The sequence below is a fragment of the Cervus elaphus genome, chromosome 8 (assembly GCF_910594005.1).
Source record: "Cervus elaphus chromosome 8, mCerEla1.1, whole genome shotgun sequence".
NCBI classification, from domain to species: Eukaryota; Metazoa; Chordata; class Mammalia; order Artiodactyla; family Cervidae; genus Cervus; species Cervus elaphus.
This window is the reverse complement of record NC_057822.1, coordinates 9,886,059-9,913,443: the sequence shown is the minus strand read 5'-3', so window position 1 is coordinate 9,913,443 and position 27,385 is coordinate 9,886,059. Positions and strand designations below refer to the sequence as shown.

At 53.6% G+C, this 27,385-nt stretch overlaps 1 protein-coding gene across 1 annotated transcript in view; it reads left to right on the top strand.

Annotated features, from left to right (window-relative positions):
• The window catches only part of SLC9A1 (solute carrier family 9 member A1), a 51,061-nt gene that overhangs the window by 1,883 nt on the left and 21,793 nt on the right, over positions 1–27,385 (top strand). The window lies entirely within an intron of this gene.

Genomic DNA, 27,385 nt, shown 5'->3' with positions numbered 1-27,385 from the left:
AAGTGCTGTCCAGGCCGGCCAGTCATGGTGGCCTGCCTGCTACTCGGCCGGTGGGAGATGGACGGGTGGAGCTCAGGATGTTCTGATATGAAGTGACTTTGAAATGTTATTTTTGGAAGAAGGAAACAGAAAAGTGGTTCTTCTCCAGAGGCTTGTCTCCCTGCTAGGTCTGAGCACTTCTGCTGGGTGATAGATGCTAGAGATGCTCCAGATGACAGATGCTCCAGATGCTGCTGGAGCTCCCCAGAGCCTGCCCAACCCAGAAGTCCCTGGAAGTGGTGTCCTGGGGGGCTTTGACATCCGCCTTTGCCTTTTTTGCCCCCAGCCAGCTGTGGAAGGCACGAGGGCCTGGGACTCCGCTGGTTTGGGTTTGGAGAGTTTGTGATTCTTGGCAGGAAGCCTTGCAGCTCTCCCAAGGACATGCGGGAGCTGAGGGCGATGCCAGGCTGGAATGAGGCAGGCTCCGGGACATGCTGCAGGAGGGCTCGGGTGCTTCTGTCGTGACGGATCTAGGAGCTGGCCTCCTGATTCAGGGCTTTGGTGCTGTGACAGTGGCAGGCTTGTATATGGGGCTGGGCCATCACCACCTATCCCCTGATGGCAGCCCGGAAAAAAATCAAGGCTGGGGCAAGGGGAGTCATGTGAACTGTTTCTGACAAATACATGACCTTGAACAAACTGGGCTTTTTTCTGCAGGTCTCACTCACCTGTGAAACCGGCAAGAATCTCTAAATTTGACCATATCCATTGAATCCTGAAGCCCCTGTGTCCTAATTTGTTGTAAGAAGCTGAGGTGACTGATGTGTCATTTGCCTGTGTGAGACTAGGAAGAGGCCTCACAGGCACTATTTATAAATTGCCCTCCTCCTCGCTCCAACCCTGTCACCTCCCAGCTGCACCTGGCATTGTGTTAGGGTGTGGGGGGGCGCAGGGGGGGCTAGTGCACTCCCGGTGTGTCTCGGTGACTTCTGGTGGGTCAACAGTGTGACCACTAAGGTCCTACTCTGGACAGTCAGGAGTTTGTCCCTGCAGGCCTGACTCCGGTCCCAATGGGACCAGGTTCGGCCTGATTTGTCCCCACCAAAACTGTGCGGGGACCCCGGGCAGTTGGCAGAGGTGGTGTCGTGACACGGGTGTCAGCCTAGAAGTTAGGAAACTTGGCTTTTTGTCCCGTCTCCCTTGTGACCTTGGGCCAGTGACGCCTCTCCACTCACTTGTCAGTTGATCTTTGTGGCTTCTTCCAGGTCTGACGTTTTTGCCATTCCACTGACTTGGGTAACCCTGGCAAGTCATTCAACCTTGGGCCATAGTTTTCTAATTGTAAAAGTGAGGATGCTGGATATGATCTCTGAGGGCCTTTGCAGTTGCGAAAGACTGTGTCTCTGCTTTGACAAGACGTTTTTCTGCCTCGCTAGAAACAGGGGTACCCTCGCATCTGGCCATCCTGGCGAAGAGAGTAGAGAGAAAGGTGATCTTAAGCGTCCCAGTTCAGGTGGCAGAAAGTGAAAGCCCATTTCCCCCTTTTTGTTTGGCTGTTTGTTTTTTGGCCACACAACTTGAGAGATCTCAGTTCGCCAACCAGGGACTGAACCGAGGCTGTGGCAGTCAAAGCCCGGAATCCTAACCACTCTGCCAGGCCGCCAGGGCACTCCCCCGGCCCCTTTGCAGTGTTGAACTGAGGTTGGCACCACTCTGCCCCTTACCCTCTCTGACTCTGTTTTCTCAAGTATAAAAAGGGGGAAATACTAGTATCCAGTTATAGAGCTCGTGACGTGGTAATGACAGAAATTAACGCACGTAAAGCTGCCTTTGTGCTTACAGGAAGCGCTCAGTGAGGTTCAGTCACCCCTGTTGGTAGTTTAACCGCCTCAGGTAAATGCCTTCCTCGGAGGCTGGAGGATTACAGATCTCTCGGCCTAGGCTGCCACCAGGAGCCCTTCCTTCAGGTTTCAGGAAGGACTGAAACTCAGTCCCACCGACTTTATTCTTCCTTTTGCTTTAGCAGGTCCTGTGGGGAAGGGATGTGGTACCAGCTGACACCGGGAGCGGGGGTGGACTTGAGGGACTGAGGCCATGCTCCCTTTCTACTACACTCTGGAGCTTTGGAGTTCATCTTGGGGTCTTGCCTCTTCTCTCAGAGCCCCAGCGTAGGTAGGCGCCCTGTTGGAGGCCTCATTCTGTCATCTGTGACAGCTGCTTCCCTTGCCCGTTACCCCTCCTTTAAGAACAGAAAGTTCTGTGTGCAGTTCACACTCTTGTTCTGGTCGTGGAACAGAGCCTCAGGTAGATACCAGCCTAGGGCAGATAGCGTTAGAGCCGAAGATTAAAAAAAAATTCTTCACCAGGGAGATCATCACCCATGGCTGATTCATGTCAATGTATGGCAAAAACCACAATAATACTGTAAAGTAATTAGCCTCCAATTAAAATAAATAAATAAATTTAAAAATAATAATAAAGTGATGCTATGAAAAAAAAATTCTTTTGGCCTCACAGGTGCAGCATGTGGAATCATAGTTCCCGACCAGGAATTGAACCGGTGCCTCCTGCAGTGGAAGCACAGAGTCTTAGTCCCTGGACCTCCCGGGCAAGGCCCTAGAGCTGAAGTTCTGGAGTAGATGCTTCTGGTTTCTTTCTGAGTGACTCAGTGGGTGACGTGGGGCAAGCCTCTTCCCTTCTCGGGCCTCTTCTCTGTCTCTGACAGTCAGGGGTTCTTGCCTTTTCTTCGTGGGGAGGGCCTAGTGATGTGGGCGGGGGGTGAGCCCATTGGGAGAACTTCGAGAACGACTCCAAGCCCTGGGTAGGACCACTCCGCATCCCACCCCACCCCACACTGGGGTTTGGACCCTGCATGAATCCTGCTTTGTCTCTCTGTTTACCTGGCTCCCAGTCCTGCGTGTGTTTCAAGGGAGCGCCTCGCTGTAACCCAGCTCTCTGCTGGCACCCCACACAGTTATTTACCCATGTCCAGCTCCTGGCAGCCCGTGAAGCAGGTATTCAACTGGTCTCCTGACCACAGACAAAAAAAAAAAAAAAAAAAGCCTTCTTTTGTCCCTTCACATCTTATAGCTTTTCTTGGTTTTGGTTTTTGCACAGTGCGTCCTGCCATGTCCTCTTCAGAACAGGTCTGTGAGGAGGGGAGATGGGGGTCATTATTGCCCAGTTCACAAGTGTGGATATCAGACCCAACAGCTAGTTTCCTGTGTAAGACTAGAACTCCCTTCTCTCACTTCTCAGAAGGAGAGAGGAACAACCTAAAGGTCACCTTGAAACTGTCCCTAGAAGCCCAGGTGGAACTCTCCAAAAACGAAAAGGTGACCTTTTTCTCTTTGGGAAGAAACAGCAGAATACCTGCGGGACAGTGTGGGGAGGTCAGCTGGGGCCTGGGAGGAAGGTTCAGGTAGGGACCTGGGTCCCCAGGCGCCAGGGCACGTGGAGGGCCTCAGCTGGTCGTGTGGCCTGGACTTCACTCAGCTGAGCCCCCACGAGGTGCCCCTCTCCTCTCCGTCCTGCCCCGCGCGGCGGCTGCCCCTCCGGTTCTGGTGGGAAGGACAGACAAGGTCTCAAAGTCGGGGCTCTGCCCCTGGTACCTGCGTGACCAGGTACCTGGTGTCTCTGAACCTGACTTGCCTCATCAGAAGGATGAGGATGCCATCTCTGTCTTCCAGGATCGATGCAGAGGCTGAACGTGGGGTGCCCAGCGTGGAGCCCAGTGCTGTGGCGGCTTTTCAGGGCCTGTTCAGGTTCCTCCCCTTTGGGCGGTCTTCCCAGGCCACTCCAGCCCACAGCCGTTGCTTTCATTTCTCCCCCAAAGCCCTATCCCTTATTGTTTATCCACAACTTTGGCGTCCGGCCTAGCCTGCCCTGTGACATCTCTTCTGTTGGGGGGCTGTGTGTTTTAAAAAGAATTACCATTTATTGAGTATCTGCAGAGTGATGTCAGGCACTTTCCAGAAGTAATCTCTTTTAATTCTTACTAAAATCGGATGAGATAAAGGCTATCTCTGTTTCGCAGATGAGGAAACAGCTCAGAGGGGTTATCTGCTGTGATGTGGAGCTGCCGTTCTCTGTTTGAGTCATGGCACAGCCTCCTCTAAGGGTACAGCTGCGTCTCCCGCCCTCACGTTCCCCTCAGCAGATGCCCATGCTCTGCAGGGAGTAGCTGCCCAGCTCCCCGCACCTGCTAGTGGGGATTTTAGTACTCCCTGTCGGAGCTGGCGGCTTCCCAGGTGGCTCAATGGTAAAGGATCTGCCTGCCAATGCAGGAGACGCGGGTTCGATCCTTGGGTCAGAAAGATCCCCTGGAGAAGGAAATGGCAACCTACTCCAGTATTCTTGCCTGGGAGATCCCAAGGACAGAGGAGCCTGGCGAGCTACAGCTCATGGGATTGCAGAGTAGGACATGACGTAGTGACTGAGCTCTCACGCCTTCGGGGCTGGCGATTGTTGATGGCAGGAGCTCTCTCCCTCCACTAAGAAAGCCACTGGGGTTCTGTGCCAGCATCCTCTGGCCCCATGAGCCTGTGTTTGTGCACCTGAATCCCGCAGCCAGGCTGGACCTATCGCTTGTCTTCTGCTCGCGACCCTGCCTGCCATCTCTCTGCTCTCTCAGTGGTCTGACCCAGCTTGCTTCTCCCCTGCTTGGACAGGGGAGGACCACTTAGAGGGTTGTTTCCTTTTGCCAGCAGGGGTGGCTAACCTTGTGATTACCATCTCCTGCCTCTGGGTGGAAAGGGTGCTGAGCTGCTTTGGGTCACCCTTGGGGCCCAGCAGGGTCTCCTGAGAGGCAGCCTCTGTGTTGAGAGCAGGTGGCACGATTGTCTTTAGCCCTTTAAGGCAAGTGGAGTTTAGTACTACTTCTCATTAGTATTGTAACTTGTTTCCAAAGCACTTGCATATACACTATTCTGATCTTCTCAATGGTCCTGTGGGCTAGAATAGCAGGTGGTGCTTTTGTTTTTGCTAATATTTATTTATTTATTTGGCTGCACTGGGTCTTAGTTGCCACACACAGGGAGCTTCAGTTTTCGTTGTGCAATGGAAATTCTTACTTGCGACATGCGAGATCTAGTGCCCTGACCAGGGATCGAACCCAGACCCCTTGCATTGGAAGCACGGAGTCCTAGCCACTGGATCACCAGGGAAGTCCCTCGCAGGTGGTATTGATATTCTCATTTTACATCCAAGGAAACCTCAGGGGGGTCACTTAACAAGTAAGGACTCAGTCCCCGGACTTATAACCCAAGGCCCTGTCCTCTTTTCTGCTTGGTCAGGTCATTGCGAAGACAAAGGGAGACCGGAGGTCCCAAGAGGCTTTAACTAGAGTAGATGACCAGACACATCCCTGTTGGTAACCTGAACGGTTGACAGGAGGGACAGTTTCCTCTTGGAGGAAGGAAGGGCTAAAGGAGCATGGTGGTTTGGGTTGTTCTGGAGCCCAGGCCACCTCAACTCCAAGTCCTTGATCCCTCACACATGCCTAGTATTTGTATGAAGAAAGGGTGTGAGTGTGTGAAGTGTTTATGTTAAATACTTGTTAATTATGTGAGCAGTCACATATCAAGCTCCTGTTTGAGACACTGTGTCAGATATTGCCCACTTGGAAAGCACTGGGGTTGAAGCCCAGATCTGTGTGACTTTGGAGCTTGTGTTCTTTTATCATCATGCCCTGATTCCCTTTCAGTTCAAAAGTTTTCTTTTTCCCATGATCATTTTAAAATAGGGAGGGAATAAAGGCATTTCAAGTCTTGGCTGCTCTCTGTGGATCACTTCTTGGGTGGGGGGGGGGTGTAAAACTGTGCGCCCCCCTCCCCCGCAAAGCCTCACTATGAAGCAAATAGGCCTTCTCGGAGGTGATAGCATTCAGAAACAAGGGAGGGACCTGGGCTCCCTTCGGGAATGCCAGCCTGTGCGCAGCTGGCTGGCAGGCCTGCCTCCCTCCCTCCCTCCTCCTGTCTCCACCCCACCCCTGCCCCCCGCCGCCCCCCTTTCCTTCCGTGGTGGGGAGAGAAGGCTCACTCAGCAAACCCAGGACCTGGGTTATCCCTGAGTCATCCATCGCCTGTGTGGGCCTCCTTCTGCAGCGCTCACTCCCCCTGCAAACGTCTGAGTCAGACACGTCTCCCCAAGGTTGTCTGCACACACCGCGCTGGGCCCGACCATCTCTTTAGATGCCGACAAACATCAACTGGTACTTTAAGGCGGCCCGTGATTACATGTGGGTATTTTTAATCTTATAGGCTAATCTAATTTTAACTGAACTAGGTTTTGAGTTGGGCTCGGATCAGTGGGCTGCCCTCACTCCCTTCCCTGAGATCGTGCTGACTGCATTTCCTTCCCCCCTAAAGTTCTATCAACACATGAGGCCAGTTTGGGGGTCTATTAGGTCAGATGTGACCCCTGAGTTCTGATACTGACTTGATGAGAGCCTGGAGTTTCCCCAAATTACCCAGGCAAGCGCTTTCCTGAAAAGATAGCGTCCTTAAGCAGCTCCGAGCGAGATTCAGAAGTCCTATTCCTTCCCTAGTCCCCTTCCCAGCCCCTTGCGGGGGACACTTGCCCCCTAAGCCCAGACTGGCCCTTCCACAGCGCTGGGCCTATTTGAGACCAGGTCACGGAAGGGAAAGAGGTGATATCACAGACGTGCACCAGCAGAGTCTATGAGTTCACCAAAATAAGAAGCAGCTAACACTTACATAGCACTTCTGTGTGCCAGACAAACTCATGGAGGCTCTGGCTTCGGGCTGGCCAGCCACGACTGAGGGCGGCTAATTAATTCGTCTGTTCCAGCTGAGGTCGTAGAGGGAAATGAGCTGAAACCGACCAGCAGGCTCTGAGCTTGGCGGCCCATCAGGGAACCAGGAAGAGTGGGAGACCCAGGCCCGGCTCACCGGGAGCTTCCAGTCTGCCTGAAGAAATGGTCTCTCTGTGCTGAGAGCTGGGCGGAGAGCTGGGCGGACTCCTGGCGGAGGCAAAATTCAGAGGGAACAGGCAGTCCCGAGGGCACAGATGGTTAGGGAAGGCTTCTCAGAGGAGGGGGAACTCGAGCCAGTCTTGAAGATGGAGAAGAATTAGGGAAGCAGGCAGGACAGGAAGAGCTATTCTTAGTATGTGATTCCAGACTAGAATGTCAGCCCGTTGAGGGCAAAGCCTTCGTTTGCTTTCTCCTCTGTGCCTGGCATGGAAGATGGGCTCCGAAAGATCTGAGGGGACAAGTGAGTGTATGACTGACTTCCGTGTAGAGATAGTGTCCATGGGAAGCGTTTGAGGCAGACAGGAGACCCACCTGACACAGAGGGATGTCAGGCGTCAGCCAGCCTGCGTGGAAGTGCCTCCCCCCGCCTCTCCCATCTCCCTCTGCTTCGTGCTAATGGAGGGTCTGCAAGGGCATCCTCTCTGAGCTGGGTGGGGTCTCTCTGGGAGAGTCTGGATCCATTTGGTTTGCCCTCAATTTGTGTAAGTAAAAGCGAGATAACAGAGCTTCCTCAGGGAGCCGCCAAGAGCCCTAATTGAATTTAGCTTTTCCCGGTAAGATTCCTTAAGTCATCAACCGCACCATGACTGTGAATTAATGAGACCAGTGGCCATAAACTATGCAAAAAGTCCGTCTCTCTAATTTATAGTTTACCCAGACAGGAGGATTTATGGCTTCCCTTTGTTTCTATCTGTGTGTTGGAGGTGGGCTGGGGCCAGAATCTCCATTCGGTGGCAGATTTATTTTTACAATTTGAATACATAAAACACATTCATGGTAAAACAAAACAAACAAAAGTAAAACCGAGCAGTAGAGAAGGGTATTAAGGTAAATGTTAGCCTCCCCCCTTCTCTGACCCCCTCCACTATCACTCTCCCCAGAGGTTACCCCTGTTAACTTTCTTGTGCACCCCTTCAGAAACTCTCATGCACGTGTGAGTGTGGGAGTGTGAGGACAAATCTAGCTTTTTTTTAAAGTGTATTTTTAAAAATTTGTTATTTATTTTTGGCTGTGCTGGGTCTTCATTGCTGTGCAGGCTTCTCTCTAGTTGCAGCAAGTGGGGGCTGCTCTCCAGCTGCAGCACACAGGCTTCTTACTGCTGTGGCTTTTCTCGTTGTGCAGATCACAGGCTCTAGAGCAGGCGGACTTCAGTAGTTGCATCATGCGGGCTCGAGTAGTTGTGGTTCCTGGGCTCTAGAGACTAGGCTCATGGGCTTAGTTGCTCCGTGGCACGTGGGATCTTCCCAGACCAGGGATCAAACCCATGTCTCCTGCATTGGCAGGCAGATTCTTTACCACTGAGCCACCAGGGAATCCCCCAGATTTAGTTTTTATAAAGCCAATTGTGTAAGGAAAAGAGCTCTAGGCTTGGAATCAGGGACTGGGTCTAGTCTTAGCTCCACCTCTTTCTATGAATATTGATCTGTGGCATGTCATTTTGCTTTCCTGGGCCTTAGTTTCCCTGTCTGCCGGTTTCAGTTGCTGAAAGGCTGTCTGGGACATTCCAGTAGGAAAGGCAGTCATCCCAGGGGAGCCCCTTCTCTGGTGAGACCTGGGCAGACTGGCTCTCGGAGGGAGACTTCCACAGCCCTGTTGTTTTGGGGAATGGTCCACTGCTGTCATGAGCCCTGGCTTCAAAGCATAGAATTCTCATGTTCATGATCATGGTCATCTCCAACTCTGGTTCAGGGTTATGGGTTAAATAAATGGGTCCACAGAGAGCCAACTCTCTTACTTGGGAAGAAAGCACAGGTAGGAACTTGTGTGGCTCTGGCTGAGATGCTGAGGGGCTCAGATAGGAGAAGAGATGAGGGAAGGCTCCCTGGAGGAGGTGATCTTGAGCAGTGGGCCAGTTGAAGACGAGAGACTTGCTGTTAGAAGAGATCCTGGCTTAGGTGGGAGAAGGGACTGAGAGACCTGCTTTTCTTCTAGTATCTAGGCTTCTAAAGAGTCTTTCTGAGTCCTTGATGGAGTTTGGGGAGCCCATGGTACCCCAAAATAGTCTACCCCATAGACCCCAAAATAGTCTACAAATATTTATGTGTTTTTATCAGAGGAAGAAAGCCCATAGTAGCCACAGATATCAACAGGATCTATTCCCTGCCCCCCACCCCGCCCCCACCAGAAACATTAAGAGCTTTTGACTCTTTGACCTGTGGGAATCTGAAGACAGGTAGAGGACTTTCCTCGGATGAGTATGTGTTAGTTGCTCAGTTGCATCTGATTCTTTGCGACTCCATGGACTGTAGCCTACCAGGCTTCTCTGGCCATGGAATTCTCCAGGCAAGAATACTGGAGTGGGTAACCATTTCCTTCTCCAGGGAATCTTCCTGACCCAGGGATCAAAGCCAGGTCTCCTGCATTGCAGGCAGATTCCTTACCGTCTGAGCCACCAGAAGTGGTAGTTAATTCTGTCCTCAGTGGGGTTTGCCTGGGGAACTGCAGAACTCCTTCTAGGCAAGGGGAATGAACCCCGTCAGAATAAGCAAGCTGTGTCCTGGGAGAAGAGAGGGAAAATGACTCTGTAAAGTAGAGAAAAGCTTTTTTGGACTGGGGATCAAAGCAGATGAGAGAGACCCCCCTTGCCCTGTGTAGGCAGGCAAGGTACTAGGTTCATTCTGCCCCCTGGTCTTCTGGGTTTCCAGGGTGAGCTCAGCTTATACCCTGGGAGGTAACTCAGGCCTCCTGCTGTTTTTCTGTTTTAAGCAGCCAAGGCCCAGACAGTCCTCTGAGGCTCTGTTAGGTGAAACAGCTACCTTGGAGGCAGTAGAAGCAAGGCCCTGCCTCTGAAGGGGATAAGCTTTGGAGGTATACCACTAGGCAGTCTCGATTGGCCTCTGCTGTTTCTTGGACTGAGGGCTGCCACCTCCTGCTCTGACCCTGATTCTGGGAGTGAAAATAGAGAATATTAGAGATACTAGAGGTAGAAAGAACCTAATCATAGCCTATGGCCCCCGGACCCAAAGGGGAACTGGAGATGTTTTGATCCAGTCCTCTCATCTCCCCATTAAGGTGCAGAGAGGATGTGCCCAGCATCACGTGAATTAATGGCAGGGGGAAGGCTTTCTCTGTTCTGTTAACTAACCCAGGGGTCTCTAGGCAGTAAGAATTGGACCAAGAGGAGGGGCCATGGTCTTTGGCCTGGATGTTGGTATCTGAGTAGTGGCAGCTGTCTGCATGCATGCTTAGTCACTTCAGTTGTGTCTGACTCTTTGCAACCCAGGACTTAGCCTGCCAGGCTCCTCTGTCCATGGGATTCTCCAGGCAAGAATACTGGAGTGGGTTGGCTGCCATCTCCTACTCCAGGAGATCTTCCCGACCAAGGGATCGAACCCATGTTTCCTACAGCTCCTGCATTGGCAGGCGGATTCTTTACTGCTGAACCACCAGGGAAACCTGGTAGCTCTCTAGTGGGCCCTAAAAGCCTAAGGAAGGGCAGCTTCCTGCTGGACTTTCTATCAGAAGAGGTGTTCCTGGCCAGGAAGCCATTTGGCTTTATCCAAACAGGTCCTTGCAGGAGAAGCAAGTGCAAGCCTTGCAACCCAGAAGCTTCTGCTCTCCCCCATCAGATTCTTCAGGCCTTTGACTCCTTTACAAACCAGCAAAGAGCCTGTGAGCTCTGCTTTTTATTGGATCTTTGCCATCAGTCCAGGGGATGAGATCTTATCTCCCGGGGCCAGGGCCCACAGGAATCTGGATGTCATACCAGGTAGGCAGGATGCCAGCAGGGAGGTAGGGCCAGCTCACCCCACGGAGCCCAGCCCAAGACTCTGGGTACAGCTCAGTGCGGGAGGGGAGCCGGCACCCTACCACACCCTCTGGGCCTGCCTGACTGGTGGAGCTAATAAAGACGCCCGAGAACTGCTTCTCTCAAGGAGCTTTAAGGACTTGTCTGAGGAATTCAGTGTAGGTGCAGCAAGAGTCAGGCAGTAGAAAGTGGGTGTGAGTTGAGGTGCAGATAGAATTCTTTGAGGGTAGACAGGAGGCAGAAAGACCTTCCTGGGACTTGCCCAGTGGTCCAGATGCTAAGACCCCATGCTTCCAATGCAGGGGGCCTGGTTTACATCCCTGGTCAGGACTCTAGATCCCATAAGCTGCAACTCATACCTGGTACAACCAAAATTAAATAAATAAATATTAGAAAAGGAAAAAAAAGGAAGACCTTCCTACCTTAGAGGACCAAGGAGGCTTCATGGAGATGACTGGTGAACTAGGCCTTGAAGAACAGGTAGGATTTAGATGAGACGCTTGAGTGAAACAGGGCTTACCGGGCATAGCCCAAAACTTCGACTTGGGGCAGGACTTTCAGATTGCAGAGAGTGGCCCAGAGCAGTTTCCTCAGGAAACATGGTAGTTAGGAACAGAGGCTTTGCATCTTGACAGACCTGGGTTCAAATCTTAGCTCAAATCTATAGTGACTCGGGCAAGTCACTTTCCCTGTTTGAGTCTCAATCTGATGATCCTTGACATGGGGATCTTCCCAGGCAGCGTGAGTAGTTAAAGAACCTGCCTGTCAGTGCAGGAGATGTAAGAGATGCAGGTTTGATCCCTAGGTCAGGAAGACACCCTGGAGAAGAAAATGGCAACCCACTCCAGTATTCTTGCCTGGAGAATCCCATGGACAGAGGAGCCCGGCAGGCTATCATCCATGGGGTCACAAAGAGTCAGGCACAACTTAGCATGCACGCATGCAAACACGGGGTAATGCCTGGCAGGGGTGTCGGGAGGATTCAGGGAGAGTGCCCTTGTAAGATGCTTGGCACAGAGTTTGACACATTCTGAACATAATGATCAGTGGTGGCACTTGGAGTCCTTCTAGGATCAGGAGAAGGAGAAATAGTGGCTTGTTTTCTGTGACTCCTGAATCTCCAGCAACTGAAAAATCACTCAGCAAGACTTCCTGATCCCTGCTGGGCATCCAGTGCGGCCCTAAATGCAAGGGTGAGGTGGCTGCAGATAAATAAAATTTATTGTTTCAATGAAGTGGATGGGGCACTTTCAAGCATGCAGCAGAAAACCTTTTGGAGAGATACTGTCATTCTTCTTTATACAAACGAGAAAACTGAGGCCCAGAGCGCTTGGGTGACTTGCCTAGGATCACACAGGCTGACTGCGGCACAGCTGAAGCCAGACCTAGGGCTTCCCGTTCCAAGTCCTGTGCTCTATCTCCTACGTAACAGTCCTTTCCCCACCTCGCTGGAGTAGCAAGACTTATCACTTGAAGCATTTAATGAGCAAAGCGAGACTTTGTATGACAATTTGATATGTAGCTATAAAAGCACTAAATTTTGCAGCACAGATGATGATTTTTAAAATAGACCCAGCTCTGATGAGGTGCCAGGTGATCTGTGCCAGTGTTCAGGGCAGAAGATTCTGCCACTTCATAACTGCATCACCTTGTCTGAGCCTCAGTCTCCACAAGCAAATAGGATAATGTCTGTAAATCCCCGAGCACATCATAAGTGCTCAAAAATGGGAGTTACCACCGTCCTGTAGCGTTAAAGGAAGAGGAGGGAATTCCCTGATGGTCCAGTGGTTAGGACTCCGTGCTCTCACGGCTGAGGGTGTGGATTCAATTCCTGGCAGGGAACTAAGCTCCCACAAGCTACAAAGTGTGACCTAAAAAAAAAAAAAAGAAAGAAATTGTTTTAAAAGAAGAGGAGAGGGTGAAGTGAAAAAAGGGAATAATGATGTGCTCCATGATAGCTGCCGTGGTGGTGGTGGTTTAGTCACTAGGTCATGTCCAACTCTTGCGACCCCATGGACTGTATCCTGCCAGACTCCTCCGTCCATGGGATGCTCCAGGCAAGAATACTGGAGTGGGTTGCCGTTTCCTTCTCCAGGGGACCTTCCCGACCCAGGGATCGAACCCAGGTCTCCTGCGTTGCAGGCAGGTTTTTTACCAACCGAGCTACGAGGGAAGCCCCTGTGATAGTTGTGCTGCTGCCTGAAGCCCAGAAGGACTTCAGGGAGGGGAGAAATGAGGCTGGAATGAGCAGGGGTCCTTATGCCGGTGTCTTCACCAGATCCTCACGTGGTGGTGGTGGGGAGTAGCAGGTCAGGTGAGGGTCACAGCACGTGCTGCGGGCATGGGTGGACAGCTGAGAGGAGGCCCAGTCAGCTGGGGGGAAAGCCTGGACTGGGGGTCGCTGAGAGATAAGATTAGGTAGGTGGGCTGGGCTGGATTCCGAGCATCTAGAACTCCAGCCAGGGGGCTGCTGACTCGCAGAGCCTCTCCGGCTGGTAGGACAGACAGCTCCATGGGTCGAATGGAGCTCCTTCTTTGTGTTTCCCCCTCTGTCTAAGTCACAACAAGCATCTCTAACCCGGTGACTCCAGCACCGGGCCCATTCCCCTCCATCTGTAATCAGCCCTCCACAGAGCAGCCGGTGTGGTTCATTTAGAAATGTAACCCACAGCATGGTCTTCCTGTGTTTGCTGACAAGTGCTCAGTCGTGTCCGACTCTGCAAGTCCATGGACTGTAGCCCGCCAGGCTCCTCTGTACATGGAATTTTGCCAGACAAGAATACTGGAGTGGGTTGCCATTTCCTCCTTCAGTTCCTGTGTTTAAAATCTTTCTTTTTTTTCTTTTTTCTTTTTTTTCCATTTATTTTTATTAGTTGGAGGCTAATTACTTTACAGTATTGTAGTGGTTTTTGTCATACATTGACATGAATCAGCCATGGATTTACATGTATTCCCCATCCTGATCCCCCCTCCCACCTCCCTCTCCACCCGAAAATCTTTCAATTGCTTCCTGATGAACTTGGGATAAAATCCAGGAGAGGTGTGTTCCATCTACCCCTCTCTCCCTCACTGCCTGCTACTCTTTCCCCTGCTTCACTCACACCAAGCTTCTTGGGTTCCTCAAACCAACCAAGCCTCCTTACCAGACCTCTTCCTCCATGGGGCCGCGGCTCTTGCTTCCCCCTCTTGGAAGACTGCATAGAGACAGCCACAGGCTGTCAGCCTCACTCAGGCTCTAAATCAGGTGTCATCTCTTCAGATAGGCCTTCCTGGCCACCTAGTCTAGCATGTAGCACCCTCCACCCTGGCCCATGTGCTTCTGGGTGCTGAGGTCACAGCCGGGAGCAAAATGAGGAGGCTCCTGATGTCAGGGGGCTCTCAGGCCAGTGCAGGGTGTTGGACAGTGGACACAATGTCAGGCAGCGATAAGTGGTCTGAAGAAACTAGATAGGAGAAAGACATGCTGCTTTGGATGGTCAGCGAAGCTGACAACTTTTGAGCTGAGCACATGACAAGAAGGAGCCTGTCTTTCAAAGATCAGGGCCCCTGAAGAGAGCATATTTGAGGAACCTGGGGTGGAGTAAGAGGGAGGGGTGGTGTAAGGACAGAGAGGAAGGCAGGAGCCAGACCCTGCTCAGCCCATGGGCCTTGGGTTAGACATCAGATCGGGTTCTGGGTGCGCTGCCGCTGAGCTGGGCCGGGAAGCGCAGACCACTGGTCTGACCCGGGGAGGGATGTGGCAAGCACCCTAGGCGTCAGAGATGGCTCCCAGAGCTGGCCTGGGTTCTGGGCTGGCCTCAGCGAGCCGAGCAAAGCAGGACCTTGGCCCAAGGCTATTCTGCCAGGTCTGCGAGAACAGGAGCCGAGCTTGGGAACAGTCACCTCTAGCCAGGCCAGGGGTGGGAAGGAGAGCCCTGTTCAGAGAGGAGTGGACCAGGAGTGGGAGGGGGGTGAGAGCACGTGGGGTGGGGAGGGACCAAGTGAGGTGCCAGGCTCTGCTGGACTCCCGGCCCAGCCCTGCACCTCCCCGGCCCGGCCCCCGCCCAGGCAGGATGTCAGCAGACCTGTCATGTGGGAGGCGTGGCACTGCTGAGCCCCAGGACCCTGGCATGCCTGTTCCCGGCTGAACCCTGGGCCCACGTGGCCTGGGGAGTTACCAGGTTCAGAAAGCACTGGCCTGGAATCAGAGAATTAGACTCGATTGTTGAGAGGGATCCTAGAGGCAGAGTTAGGAGTTCAGGAGGTGTAATGGAAAAAGATAAGGGCGGTGGGGATTAAGAGGCCTGGACTCCAGTCCTGGCTCCTGCTCTCCCAGCTGTGTGGTGACTGATGGGCGGCGTTTGGAGGCTCGGTGACGGTGCTGTGGGGAGCACCCAGCAGTGAGGCCCATCGGTGTCAGGCCCAGCCCCCTGTGTCACAGAGGAGGAAGCAGAAGGCCAGGGAGGAAATGGCTTGCCCACAGGCCACAGCGGGCGGTGGCAGAGCTGCGTTAGTTCAGGTCTCAAGCCCTGGTCTGGAGCTCCCCCGCGGTGGTGGGAGCGGGCCTTCTCTCCTGCTGGGCTCCATCTGGGACCAACTTCTGTTCCTTCTGCAGGGGTGAGCCCGCTGCCCCCAGCGTCCCACCTTCTCCTCAAGTCGCCTCTGAGCACCTACTACGTACGCATCTGCAGGGCTGTGTGGGAGGCGGCTGACAGCTCTCTGTGGGAGACAGACATGTAAACAGCTCAAATACAAGGCCGGCCGGAGTGACACCGGCAGGAGGCACGGTGCGGCGTGGGCTCTGGTGGCAGACGGGCTCGGTTCTGGCTCCGTCCCTCAGAACGGAGTGGTGATGGGGCCCGAGCCACAGTCGGGCCACAGTGGAAAGGCCTCTGATTCACGGCCGAGCAGTGAGGACGGTAGTATAGTGGAGGCAGCTTGCGGAGGTTTGGGAGGGAGGCGTGACCATGACCGAATGGCCTGTGTTTAGGACGAAGGCCCTCCCGGCGGGTGGAGAATGAACTCGGTGAAGTTTTCCCTCATGGTCTTGGCTCCGGGAATGTTCCGCCTCCTCCCTCCATGGATAATTATCCTTCCTATGAAACTGATCAGATGGGAAGCTGCAGGAAATGGTTTGGGACAAGGACTGTGTAGGAGTTGGGGGGAGAGCAGAAAGGATGTCGCAGGAGAGGGGATCGGTGCCAAGCAGCAGGAGGTGGCTCCCTTTGGAGGGGGTGGGGGAGCCTGGGCAGGCTGGAGATTTAAAATATAGGGCGGTGGCTCTGGGGGAATCCAGGTTTCTCAAAGCTTGTCTGCCCCTGGTCTCTGGTGGGGAAGAAGGTGAGATCGACTGGCAGGGTCTGGCTTTTCTGAGTCAACAGAAGCTGGGGTCCTAATGGGCTTCCTAGGTGGCGCTAGTGGTAAAGAACCCACCTGTCAGTGCAGGAGACATAGGAGGTGCAGGTTCAATCCCTGGGTCGGGAACATCCCCTGGAGAAGGAAATGGCAACCCACTCCAGTGTTCTTGCCTGGGAAATCCCATGGACAGAGGAGCCTGGCGGGCTACATTCCATAGAGTTGCAGGGTTGGACATGACTGAAGTGACTTAGCACAGAGTACGGGGTCCTAAAGGGAGAATGTGAGGCAGCAAAGTCAGGCGGCTGGAGCCCTGGGCCGGGGGTCTGAGCTAATCCCAAGCCCACCTCTGCTGCTTAGCTGTCCTTCCACATTTGAAATTCCATCATTATGGCCCAGGGCCTGTTATGGCAGGTGGGTGGGTGTGCGCGAGGCTCCCCCTCGCTGCAGAGAGCCCTCCAGCCACCCTAGCTCCCAGTAGGCCCAGGACTTTAGTTGTGGGCCTGGCGTCTGCTCCCTTTTGGCCTCTCGGGTTAACTGCAGCCCTCAGTGTGCTGAGCCTTCCGGCGAGCCAGGCTCCACCACTTGGTGTGAACAGGTGACTGAACCACAGTGACTGGTGGTTAATATTGAGGAGCAAGCCAATCTTGAACCCAGGGGCAAGGTTGCTTCTGCAGAGAGACACAGGGGCTCTTTGGGGAGATTCAGGGCATCCTTTGGGCAGTCAGGGTTCAGTGTGGCCTGGTGGCTTAAGGTCTTCAGAATCTAACAGACCTGGTTTTGAACCTCAGCTCTACACCCTTTGAGCTATATAGCCTTGGGCTAAGGACCTGTGTGACCTGGGAGGGTTATTTTTTTCTGGCAATAATTCTCACCTGCATTTTTAAAAAAACCTTTTCCCCCTCTGTTTATTTAATGGAGGAGTAATATACATCCATGGGGCTTCCCTGGTGGCTCAGGGGTAGAGAATCTGCCTGCAGTGCAGGAGACACTGGTTCGACCTCTGGGTTGGAAAGATCTCCTGGAGGAAGGCGTGACAAACCACTCCAGTATTCTTGCCTGAAGAAGCCCCATGGACAGAGGAGCCTGGTGGGCTACAGCCCAGGGGGTGCAAAGAGTCAGACACAACTGAAGCGACCAAGCACAGTTGCACCTACGTACGTACATACAGTAGATTACACTGATCTTAACATATACATACAGCTTGCTGATTGTGTACAAATATTTGCACCCAGACGGAGATAGAGGACATCTGTGTACCCACCCAAGTCCCCTCTGCCTTCCCCAGTTTGTACCCCCACATGCCCCCAAGAGAGCCACCGTTTTGACTTCCGTCATTGTCACTTGGTTGTACCTGTTCTTCAACTCCATATACCTACAGTCAGACACAGGTGCGCTTTGTGTCTGGCTTCTTTTGCTCAGTGTTTCCTGGAGGTTCTCCTTTATCTTTGCCTGTCCCAGTGGTTTGTTCTTTCTGTAGCTGTGTATGGTATTGCCTTGTGTGAGTAAGCCACAGTTGATTCATTGTCCTGTTAATGGACATTTGGGTTGGTTCCCTTTTTTGACAGTTATGAATAAAGCTGCTATGAATATTCTTACACACCATAGGGTCTTTGTGAAAATTGAGATAAGCAATTACAGTAACATGTTTAATACTGAGATTTTTTTAAAAGTCATTTATTTATTTCAAAAAAATTTGTTTTGGCTGCACCATGCAGCATCCAGGGTCTAGTTCCCTAACTGTGGATCAAACCCATACCCCTACTTTGGACCACCAGGGAAGTCCCCCTAATACTGAGTTTTGACTTAGAGCTGGTGCTCAGAAAATTCTGCCCAGATTTTTGTTGTTGTTGTTTGTAAAAAGGAAAATAACAAAAACAAACCAACAAACACTACATGAGTATTTAAAGAAAAATATGCAGGTTCATATCCTTTTCACTCCACCTCTCCTTACCCCGCCCCTGCTCCTCAGAGCCACCCCCCGCCCCCAACACCCCTGCTTAGAACTGATCACTCTTCATAGTTCAGCGTGTCTGCCTGGACTTTTCCCTACAGTTGTGTGATGTTCTTTTCAATAAAAATAGTTTCACAATAATAATCATGCCATCTGTAATATTTTGTGACTTCAATTTTGTCATTAAATCTGATCTTTTAAGAGTCCCCTTATCCACCTCAGTGGAGCAGTTTGAGAGAGGCTAGGTGAACTCTTTTTTTTTTTTTTTTTTAGTATTTCCCAAGATCTTTTTTTATTACTGTTTGTTTCCTTTTTTTTTTTTTTTTTTAATTTTTTTTTTTATTAGTTGGAGGTAGGTGAACTCTTGAACTGGTCTCTTGGGCCTCCCACCCTGGCCTGGCCCAACTGCCCTCAGCTTTCCTCTATGTGGAGCCCAGGGTGCAAGTTCTGGCCCAGTTGTGCCCTATCTGAGTATGTTCTTGGGCATAAGTTCCTTGAGCTTTTTTTTTTTTCTGTCTTTGACTTAGGAGAACCCATGCTTGCCTCAGAAGGATGCCATGATATTTACACAAGACCAAATATGGGGAAAAGACAAAGCAAAATGGAAAGTGACACATGTGTGCTGGTTATTACGTAAAATCAGGGGCTGTCAGAGTTAGAGGAGGCCTCTGAGAAGCTAACTCAGCCCATCATCAGACACAGTGAGGAAACAGTGGCCTGGGGAAGGTCCCAGAGCCAGCAAGTGATGGAGCCAGACCCGAACCAAGGGAGGTGTTGGAGCTACAGTGTCCCAGGGGACCACTCCCCCTCCTCCCCCGCCGTTCCTCTCTCTGGACCAGAGCTTGGCTCTCATCAGCCCACTTCCTATCTGTGGGGACTCCCTGCTAGGGAGGAAGGCTGCTCTAGAAAATTTCCCGGGCTCAGTGTCTCCTCTGGTTCCTGGCTGAGGCCACTGGGTGCTAGAAATTCCAGGCAGTGGTCTGGTTCCCCACCCTTCCCTGGTTCAAGAGTGCAGAGGAGGTGGGGGGCAGAGGAGCCTTGGATGGGAAAGAGACGCAGCCCTGGTCTGGGACCCACAGACCCGGGGCTCTGTGAGTCCCCCAGCCCCAGAGAGCTTGCTTCCTCCCCCTTAGAAGCCAAGCTAGCACCCCTGCCCCTGTCCTCTCAGACAGACAAGGCCTGGATCTGAGTAGTCAGCTTGTAACTCAGTGGCCAGGTCTCCTGAGCCTTCGTCCTCACAGTTTCTGCAGGCGAGTTGTGGGAGGTCTCCCAGGCCGGGGAGATTACAGCCTAGGCTGAGGTCAGGAATCTGGAAGCCGAGGTCTGACCAGCGCGGGCTGGGCCTCTGCCTCGCCACCTGGCTCCTTCCCAGGAAGCATTTAGTGATAAGATACCGGCCCAGGTGGGCCCCACTTTGCCTGGTGTTGCCACCTGCGGTGCCAGGCTCACAGAGGCGGAAGTGCTCTGGCTCCCGCCTGTCTCGGAGGCACAGCTCATTATGAAAGCACCCCGGGCGGTGATATCAGGGAGCCGGGCAGGCCTCTCCTTGGGAGTGCCCTGTTGGTCCAGGGTGGAGGCTGGGGACAGCCTCTGAGCCGTGGTATCTGCCTTCAGGGCGAGGTTGTGGAGTGACACGTGTTCTAGTGGCAATGACTGCTGATGTCACAGGGGTCCGGCCCAAAGAGTAGGCGGCAAGGGTCGGAGTCACCTCCACTTGCTGCTCGAGCCTTACCCTCCAGGCCCTCTCTGCCTTGCTCAACGGGGTGGGCCTCTCCTGACCCTGTGAGGTGGGTGGAGGTGTCCCCATTTGTAAAGGAGGACCCTGCGGTCTCGAGAGGTTAACTACTTACCCAGGGTCACAGGCACCAGAAAGGGGAGGAACTGAGTGACTTTGAAGTGTAGGAAGCCAGAGCAAAAGAGCCCTGGAGGTTCCCTGGTCCTTTCCCTTCACAGGGGAGCAAACCCAAGGCCCTTAGTTTGGGCAATGTGGGGCCTGGTGTTCAGGGACAGTTTTCTGTCCTTTCCACTGATAACAACAATAGTTATTCCATTCCAAGGCCCCCAGCTTGCTCCTTGGAACTTTCTAGGATGGTTCCTGGAGAAGGAAATGGCAACCCACTCTAGTATTCTTGCCTGGAGAATCCCAGGGACAGAGGAGCCTGGTGGGCTGCCGTCTATGGCGTCACACCGAGTCAGACACGACTGAAGCGACTTAGCAGCAGCAGCAGAGATGGTTCCAGTGAGGTCCATCCTTCAGAGAGTTGAGAAAACAGCATCCAGATAGTTTTCTCTGTGGCTCAGATGAGGAACCTGGCTGAGAGCCACCCTGGAGGATGAGCCGCCGTCAGCTCCGGAGTCAGCCTCCTGGGCTGGAGTCCTGTTTGGCCCTGCTGCTTACCAGTGAGGAGGCCTTGGGCAAGTAACCTAGCCTCTCCGAGCCTCAGGTTCCACATCTGCGAACGGGTATGACAGGGCCTCCCTCACTGGGTAGCTGTGAAGGCTAAGGAGCCCTCAGTGAGGCTGGCATCATGAACATCCCCATCTCCTGGGGAAGCTGGGCCTCTGAGCTGGTTAGAAAACCAGGGCTCCACCCGGAGTTTCAGGCCTTTTGTTGTCCACCCTGCTGGGGCTGCCCCCCCAGCTCCTGCTACCCCGGGCATATCCGATTGGCCCTGCCCAGGGGGAAGCAGGTGCTATGGAGCCTTTCTCTACCCCTTCCTGGGCACGGTGCACTGCCTTCTATGGGACGGGCCTGCAGCAAGTAGACAGATTGGCAGCCTCTCAGTCAGCCTGGGCCCTTGCCCCTCTGTGCCTGGCTCCTTACCGAAGGACTCCCGGCCTCCAGCCAGCCGCATCTGAGTATGTGCACAACCTGTGCCCTGAGGACCAGGATGACAGTGGGAAGCTGTTCCGCATCCTTTCCTACCAAGCAGCCTGGCTCGAGGGCAGAGCTCACCCTCCTGGATCCGGCAATTCTGGAATCAAACGCCAGTTGTCTTGCTGGCTGGCTGTGTGCCCCCTGGGCAAGTTCTTTAGGCTCTGAGCCTCAGTTTCTCCTCCAAAAAAAATGGGAACAGTGCCTGTCTCGGGTATTGCTGAGATGAAATGAGAACGCACAGGGCTTGGCGTGAGTCTCCCTTCCTGTGCTGGTGGCCGCTGGAGGGCTGCAGCTCGCCCCTCCTCCGAGGCAGCGCGCAGGCCCACCCCAGGACTGGAGCTGCCTCTGCAAGGGTGCCATTCCTCTTCACCAGGGTACCAGACAGCGCCTGGTTCTCCCTCAATAAGAGCAGATGCAGGACAAGGGCACGTGGGTGCTGCCAGGGGTCCTGGAGGGAACCAGAGGTTCTAGAGTGGGTGTGTGGCTCGCCCCTAAGGTCACACAGCCAAGGAGCGACAGAGCTGGCCGTGAACTGAGGCTTCTGCTCCCAGCACAGCGGGACAGAAAGCCAGGGCTCAGAGATGGAGGCAGCCTGGTTGAGCCGTGGCTCAGGAGTCAAGAAAGACTAGCTCTGGGGGCCTGGGTTAGGTCCCTTCACCTCTCTCTGCCTCCATTTCCTTTGCAGAAGGAGGATGGCAGTACTTGTGTAGAGAACTTTCAGGAGATCAGGCAGTTAACATGGACAAAGCATCACAATGGAGCACTGGGAAAGGGTAATAAAAAAAAAAAAAGGTGGGAGTCGTGTGAGGTGGGATACCGTGTTCCCAGTGAGGACTGGCTTTAGGATGTTGAGTCCTGGGTGTGGATCCTGGTGCTGCCGTCACGTTCCAGTGTGACCTTGGCCAAGTCCCTGCCCGTCTCTGAGCTTCCTTCTTGGCATCTGTGAAGTGGAGGAGTCAGATTGAAATGGTCTGGGGGGCTGCACTGCCTCTTCTGACCTCCCGTGGCTTTTTTGCTACCCCTCTTCTTCCCCAGGAGAGGCCCGACATCACTTTACTGTTTCTGGAGCCCGGGGCCTTCCTGGCACCAGGACCGAGGCCTGCAGCCGGCCGTGTCCTCATCTCTGCAGTGTCCTCTAAAGGGCAGCCTCCTCTGAGCATGCTTGGCTCTCCCATTCACTCCATGTATCTCCTGGCTCCTGGAGGCCTGGGGCGGCACACTCTCCCTGGTGGAACAGTGGGAGGAGGCTGGGAGAGGCCCACCCGCATGCCCTCTGTGTCCCCCTCCTTGCTGACGGTCAGCCAGCTGGGCTGTTTTCAGGAGAAGCATATGGACACTTTCAGGGCAGACCCCAGACGGATCCTCGGGCATCTTCTTAGGGGGGGACCTCTGGCCTCCCCACCCCAGCAGCCTGCCTCAGGGATGCAGCTGCTAAGGGTCCAAGGAGCCTGGGTCTGTATGACCCAGCCACATCCCCAGGGCCCCAGATCTGTGTTCAGGTACCCTGGCAGGATGTTCTAGGGGTTTTATAGGGGATGAGAAGTGGACCCAGTGGGGGCTCTAGGTGGCCTCTCTTCAGCCTCCCCTCAGCACCTCCAGAAACTCCTGCCAGCCAGGCTCAGCCTGAAATTGATGCTGATGGACAGGGCTCCCAGGTCTGCTTTGGAGCTGCTGCCCCAGAACGTGGCCCTGTCCCCTGGGCAGCTGTGCTCTGGTGCCAGCAGGCCCTCTCTGACCTGGGACTGGGGCACAGCGCAGGGACTGGGCCCTCCGCTGAGCTCTTTCTTTGGCAGCCCCTAGTTGAAGATGTATCATCGCCTTGGGCCCTCAGAACAGCTCTTTGACGTAGACATGGTGGTGAACCTCGCTTTTCAGATGAGAAGACAGAGACTCAGAGGGGTGAGTGCCTGCAAGTAGGTGGCAGAGCCAGGAAACAGACTGCTGGGTTCTCAGGGCCAGGCTCCCCGCCTCCCTGATTTGAGTTGAAACTTGAGACAGAACCCGGGTGTGACACCCCTGTTTGTTTTTCCAGCGTCTCCCTCCCAGCCTGCTCACTCCCAGCCCATACCTGGACCACCTCCCCTGGCCCAGCCCTGCTTGGAGCCCAGGACCGATCCCTCTGCATCAGTCTCCCAGGGAGCTGGCTGCCGGGGCCCCCAAGAGAAGCTGCCTCTGGCGCAGACCCGCTGCCCGACTAGGGTGGGTCCTGCTCCCACCAGGGCCTGACCACGAAGCTGGGCAGTGATGACCACAGCTCCCTGGGAGTTTTATTTGCCTTTTTCACCTTTTTCTCACAGCCACCCTGTGCCACCGTGTTGTTGCTAGAGAGGCAAGAAGTGGGGTTCAGGGCAGTACCATGATTTGCCAGAGATCACAGAGGAGTTCAGGTTTAGAGCTGGGACAGAAGCCAGCATCCTGGTTGGCAGCCAGGACTCTTCACGCCACCTTGTGCCGCCTCGTGCAGTCTTGCTCGGCGTGAAGACTGCTCTGGCCCAGACATGCTTGTTGGCATGGGTAGAGATGGTGAGCATTGCAGAGCCCCAGCTTTGTCCATCAGCAGGGCTCACAGGTCAGACGTCAGAACTGGAAAGGCTCTCATTACGCCTCAGAGGATGGGGAAACTGAGGCCAGAGAAAGGCCAGGGCTTGTTCAGAGCACCTAGTGATGTGGTGGCAGGGTCTCAACTGTAACCCAGGTCTGCTGATCCCCAGCCTGGCTTTGGCTCAGCGCTTCTCCTCTCCCAGTGTAGCTTTCTGGTCTCGGCAGGCATTTGGAGGTGAGATGGGGGCTAGGGCTCATCCATCTGTTGGAATCTTCCAGAAGCAGGGCCAGCTGCCCCCAGAACCTAGACTTGCTTACTGGGCACTTGGAGAGCTCTGTTTCACCCCACGGTGCTGAGCCTGGGGGCAGTACCATCTCCCTCCTCCCTCCCCAAGGGGCTTGTAGGCAGGACTTTTTCACCGTGTCTGTCAAAGCCCTCCGGTAGCTCTGCCTAGTCCACTGGATTGATCCAGAATTCCCTTTCCAGGGTATTTAAGGCCTTTCACAGTCTGGCCCTATGTGAGCACTGGACTGGGAGTCCATGGTCTTGGCTTTGTGACCTGGCTTGGCTGCTACCCATGTGATCTTTGGTCAGTGTCTGGACCTCTCTGAGCTTCTGGTTCCTCATCTGTTGTCTGTGTGCCCTGGGTTTTAGTGAGGACCAGAGGAGAGGCTGCTTTACGACCACCTCTTCAGGTGATTATTTCCTCCTCGGCCTTCACTCTCATTGGTGCCCAGTAGAAGCCCTTCACCCACACCACACTCGTTCCGTCTGTCCTGCCTTTCCAGATGCTGGAAGGCCTTCCCGGTGCCTCCCTAACCCCAGCCCTTCCTTCAGGCTCAGGCCAGTTCAGCTAGCACTTAGTGCTCACACGCTTGGAGCCAAAACTGAAGATTAGGTTCGATTAGGACAGGAATCGTGCCCTTGGATGGTCATGCAGACTCACCAAGGAAGTTTGATGCTTGCCCGGTGCCAGGCTCTGTGCTGTGAGGCAGAGTCAGCAGTGAGGAGGACAGGGTCCCTGCCCTTGAAGAGCAATCTGGAGGGGAGACAGCCAACCAGCCCCGTGGTGTGAGCAGACTCTCTCGGTCTGCTCCGGGCTCCCGTGTCTGGGTCTCATGCAGTCCTCACATCAACCTTGTCAGGTCACTGAGGCAGAAGACCATCATCCATTGAGCAGATACTGATGGTGAGCCTACGGCCTGCCAGGCACAACTCTAGATGCCAGGGGCACGACAGAGATTGCGGCAGTCTGCCCTGATGGAACTCACGTTCTGGGTCATGGGGACATCAGTGAGTGCATACAAATGGGCAGGAAGTGCTCAGTGCTCTAAGAACGATAATGCAGGTTAAGCAGAGAGGAGGGAGGGTATGGGACCTGGAGAAAGGAGGACCTGCCATTCACCTATTCCGTGCCAATTCACCTATTCAGCTTTGGGCAGAGGAGCTAACAGGTGCAAAGGCCCTGGGGTGGAATCATGTCTACACTCAAGAAAAAGCAAGGAGGCCAGTGGAGCCAGAAGGGAGTGAGGGTTTGCCACTGGATTGGATGTGGGTTGTGAGAGGAAGAAAGGAGTCAGGATGATTCCACGATCTGGGGCCTGAGCAACTGAGAGATGCTGGGAGGTGGGGACCGCTGGAGGAACAGGTCTAGGGGTCAGTGCAGCTCCCAGGTCCTTGTCACCCTGCAGCATCCACCCCATGCAGACCCAGACACACTGGTCTCAGGGTTCCCCCATTCCCCCCCTTCTGGACTCCTCCCCATCTTCTCAGGCCCACTGCAAGCTCTAAGAGGTCACCAAAATGCTCTAGTTGAGGGGTACCCAGTCTCCCTTCTTCATCACCACCCCAGATGCCGTGAAGCACAAGTGGACTCTAGCCAATCGAGCTACGAGGGGTGGAAGGGGCCCGGATGCACCCCCCTTGCCAGCCTGCCCCACCGGAGTCCTGGTCTCCCTTTGCAGCTCCCCCTTCCTCCCCTGCGGCCGCTGAAAATGGGGCGCCCGGACTTGCTTTTGCATGGCTGTTGTCCTGGAAATGGTAGAATTTCTCTTTGTGTTGCTTTCCTGCCGCCATCTCTCTGTACTCCCCCTCTCTCTATCTGAGTGTGGTGACATTGTGAGCAAGTTCAAGTTATATATATAAAGGATTGAATTCATTGTTAGGCTTCTAAGCTGAGTGACTTGCAACTGGGGCTCTTAAGAACAACAGGTATTTGGTATACTCAATTTCAGTTTTCTCTTAAGCTTGCATTTTGCAAACTACACCCTACCCCCACCAAAAGGAAAAGAAAAGAAAAACACAGCTTTCTCAGGGCTCTAAGGTTTCTGGAAATAGAAGCTCTCTTACCGAGCCTCCTGTTTTCTTCCCCACCCCAGGTATGGGGCAGACTGGTGCTTGGAGCTCCTGCTGCTGTCTTTAAGTCCTGAGAGCATCTGGCAGGAGTCACAACAGGTCCCGGGCAAGGGGATGGGTGGGAAGGGCAGAGCCCCAGCTGGGGAGCTGCCCTGGGGCATCAGGAGATGAAGGGGATGGTGGCTTGAAACTAGACTAACCCCTGGTTCTTTTCCAGCTCGAGCATCCTGTGCTTTCCTGTCCTCTGCATTCCTTAGTTGAAATCCGGGGAGCCCAGAAGGGTCTCCTTTGCAAGGGGTGTGACTCAGATTTTTCTGATGCCCGTGGTACCAGGGGGTCAGAGAAAGCAGAAGCTGAGGCCCTTTGGTCTCCCTGCCAACACAGAGGCACGGCGTGCATGGGGCTCTTAGTGGAGGATCTCAGAGTGTAAGAAAGCAGGCTTCAGCCTGAGGCCATTGGGGCAGTACATCCAGTACATGATGGCACAGGAAGGGCCATACTCACAGTGAGGTTGACCCACGGGGGGGCCAAGGGATGGGGACTGGAGGGTGGCGTCAACTGGGTCCGAAACGCTGCTCTGTAGCCCTGGCTCTCTGACCTTGGGGCATATTAGTGGTCATCCCTCTGACCTTCTCTTTACTTACCTTGAAGTGGGGACAATAATAATGCCTGCTGCCGGAGGGTTGTTGAGAGAATTAAACAGGACGCTGCCGTGTTTAGTGCAGTCTCTGCCCCATAGAAGCCAGCACAGCGCACTGTGTAGAATATACTGTTTAGACAAACATTTTTCTAAATGTTTATCTAGTTAGGCTGCCTTGGCCCTAGCTGCAGCACACAGGGTCTTCGTTGCGTCATGTGAGATCTTTCGTTGCCTCGTGCGGGCTCTCTGGTTGTGGCATGAGGGCTTAGCTGTCCCGTGGCGTGTGGGATCTTAATTCCCCAGACAGGGATCAAACTTGCGTCCCCTGCATTGCAGGACAGATTGTTAACTACTGGACCGCCAGGGAAGTCCCTACACAAAAATTTAAAACCTAAGAGATACAGAAGAGTTTGGAAGTTTATATATCTGTTTCTGGGGCTAGGGGATTGTGGGTTGGGTATTGAAAGAGGAGGATCAATGGCAGATAATTCTTCTTTGACTTAATACACTTATATACTTTTGGGGGAAAAAAAGTTTTAAAGGACCATGACTTTCATTTAAAATCACCAAAGTAATATATCTCTATTTTGAAAAAAAAAATCAAAAGTAGCTGGTGTGTATCACATGGTCCCCCATCAGGGAACCCAAACCAGCCTCTGGAGTCTTTGGAGCCTGAGGTCCTACCCCACCTGCTCCGACTGGCTGCCTGGAGGCCTCTCCTTTGCCAGGCCCTCCCGCTGCCCGCTGGGGCTCTGTATCTTGTCAACACGCACAGGCTGTTTACTGCCAGTCCCCAGTCCGTGTCCCTACCTCCCCTGCCCCGTGTGAGTCATCGTCCACCTCCCTGTGTGGGGACACTCCATCCAGCACCTTGCCTGTGGGGGTGGGGAGAAGCTGCCAGAGGGAAATTCGTTCAGCAAATGTTTATGGCAGGCTTTGGTGACTAGGGAGACTGGACCAG